We start from the raw sequence: 2,660 nt of genomic DNA, 5'->3' as shown, positions 1-2,660 counted from the left end.
ATCACTGAAACCGAGTGGGATGATTCCCACTAAAAGTCTGCCTGGGATGTAGAGACCATGCAATGGTGGAATTCAAATTCTTGCAAGATATCAGACAGGTAAAGAATAAAATCAGGAAACTTGATTTTAGGAAAGGCAAATTCCAGTTTTTCAGGAAGTTAGTTAACAAAGCTCCCTGGGTGTCTGTCCTCTGCAGAGCTGGCAGATGCTCAAAGAGGCTTTCCTTAGGGCACAACAGCTCTCCATCCCCAGGTGTAGTAAGTCAGGAAAAGAAGGCAAGAGATTGGCATGGCTGAATTGGACCTGCTGGTCAAACAGGAGAGCAAGAAGAAAATGCATAGGCAGTGGTAGCAGATACAGGGAACCTGGGAGGGGTATGGGTGCTGCTAGACTCTGTAGGGATGAGGTCTGAAAGACCAAGGCCCAGCTGGAACTGGACTTGGCAAGGGGTGCAAAGAAGGATAAGAAGGCTTCTATAGGTACATCAGTCAGAAAAGGAAACTCCGGGAGGGTTCACGCACCAGTGTGCAACACAGACAGGCTGGTAACAATGGACAAGGCACAGGAAAGAGAGGGAGGAAATATGGGATAACCAGTATGGCTTCACCAAGGGCAGCTCCTGCCTGACCAACCTAGTCATTTGTTATGATAGTGTGACTGTGTCAGCGGACAAGAGAAGAGCCACTGATGCTGTCTATCTGGATATCAGTGAGTCCTCTGCCACAGTCCCCCACAACATCCTTCTCTCCCAGGTGAACTTCATGAGGTTCAACAAATCCAAGTGCAAGGTCTGCATCTGGTTGAGGCAACCCCACACTGTGAGTACAAGTTGGGGGATGTAAGGATGGAGCACAGCCCTGCTGGAGGTTGAGGGAGATGATCCTGCCCCTCTACTCTGTGCTGTGAGATCTCACCTGAAATACTGAGTCCAGATGTGAGATCTCAGTACAGAGAGACATGGACCTGTTGAAGTGTATCCAGAGGAGGGCCATGAAAATGATCCCAGGGTCAAACACCTCCCCTATGAGGACAGGTTGAGAGAGCTGGAGCTGTGCAGCCTGGAGAAGAGAAGGCTCTGGGAGACCTGAGAGCAGCATTCCAGTATCTAAAGGTGGATATAAGAAAGAAGGGGACAGACTCTGTAGAAGGGTCTGTTGTGATAGGACAGGGCGAAATTGTTTCAAACTAAAAGAGGAGAGATTTAGGCTGGATATAAGGAAGACTTTTACTTCAAAATAAGGGTATTGAAGCACTGGCACAGGTTACCCAGAGAGGTGGTTGGAAAATGGAGACACTGAGCATAGCTGCTGGCTAAACTTGGTGTTAAATAATAAGAGGCTTTCGGAAATCGGGACTGTGTATATGGAGTATTGAAGTTGATGTAGGAAATCTCATCAGTGACCTGTATATACTAATACAGTCTTTCCAGTGCAGGGACACATACACAAAAGTATAACCCTAGACAAATAAGTTTTCCAAAACTAGAACTTTAGGAAATGTATTTGGAGTTTCTTGGTCCTAAAGTAAAGCATTTCATTCTCCTCTTTCACCTGAAATCTATGATGAAGCTGAGTGTCTTTTTCTTTTTCTTTTTCTTTTTCTTTTTCTTTTTCTTTTCTTTTTCTTTTTCTTTTTCTTTTTCTTTTTCTTTTTCTTTTTCTTTTTCTTTTTCTTTTTCTTTTCTTTTTCTTTTTCTTTTTCTTTTCTTTTCTTTTTTCTTTTTCTTTTTCTTTTTCTTTTTTTCTTCCCTTCCCTCCCCTCCCCTTCCTTTTTCTTTTCCTTTATTTTCCCTTCCCTTTCTTTTCTTTTTTCTTTTCATTCTTCTTTTTTCTTTTTCTCCGCTCTTCTCTCCTCTTCCTCTCTGAGTCTTCCTCTCTTCTTTCCTTTTCCTTTGCTTCCTTTTCCTTTTTCCTTTTTTCTTTTCCTTTCCCTTTCTTTTATCGTTTTCCTTCTTCCTTCCTTCCTTCCTTCTCTTCCTTCCCTTCCTTCCTTCCTTCCTTCCTTCCTTCCTTCCTTCCTTCCTTCCTTCCTTCCTTCCTTCCTTCCTTCCTTCCTTCCTTCCTTCCTTCCTTCCAATTCCTTCCTTCCTTCCTTCCTTCCTTCCTTCCTTCCTTCCTTCCTTCCTTCCTTCCTTCCTTCCTTCCTTCCTTCCTTCCTTCCTTCCTTCCTTCCTTCCTTTCCTTCCTTCCTTCCTTCCTTCCTTCCTTCCTTCCTTCCTTCCTTCCTCCTTCCTTCTTCCTTCCTTCTTCCTCCTTCCTTCCTTCCTTCCTTCCTTCCTTCCTTCCTTCCTTCCTTCCTTCCTTCCTTCCTTCCTTCCTTCCTTCCTTTCCTCCTTCCTTCCTTCCTTCCTTCCTTCCTTCCTTCCTTCCTTCCTTCCTTCCTTCCTTCCTTCCTCCTTCCTTCCTTCCTTCCTTCCTTCCTTCCTTCCTTCCTTCCTTCCTTCCTTCCTTCCTTCCTTCCTTCCTTCCTTCCTTCCTTCTTCCTTCCTTCCTTCCTTCCTTCCTTCCTTCCTTCCTTCCTTCCTTCCTTCCTTCCCTTCCTTCCTTCCTTCCTTCCTTCCTTCCATCCTTCCTTCCTCCTTCCTCCTTCCTTCCTTCCTTCCTTCCTTCCGATTCCTTCCTTCAATTCCTCTTCCGATGTCCTTCTCCTTCCTTCCTTCC

The sequence above is a fragment of the Cyrtonyx montezumae genome, unplaced genomic scaffold (assembly GCF_038088225.1).
Source record: "Cyrtonyx montezumae isolate F1298 unplaced genomic scaffold, pur_monq_1.0 scaffold_12, whole genome shotgun sequence".
NCBI classification, from domain to species: Eukaryota; Metazoa; Chordata; class Aves; order Galliformes; family Odontophoridae; genus Cyrtonyx; species Cyrtonyx montezumae.
This window is presented reverse-complemented; position numbering follows the sequence as displayed.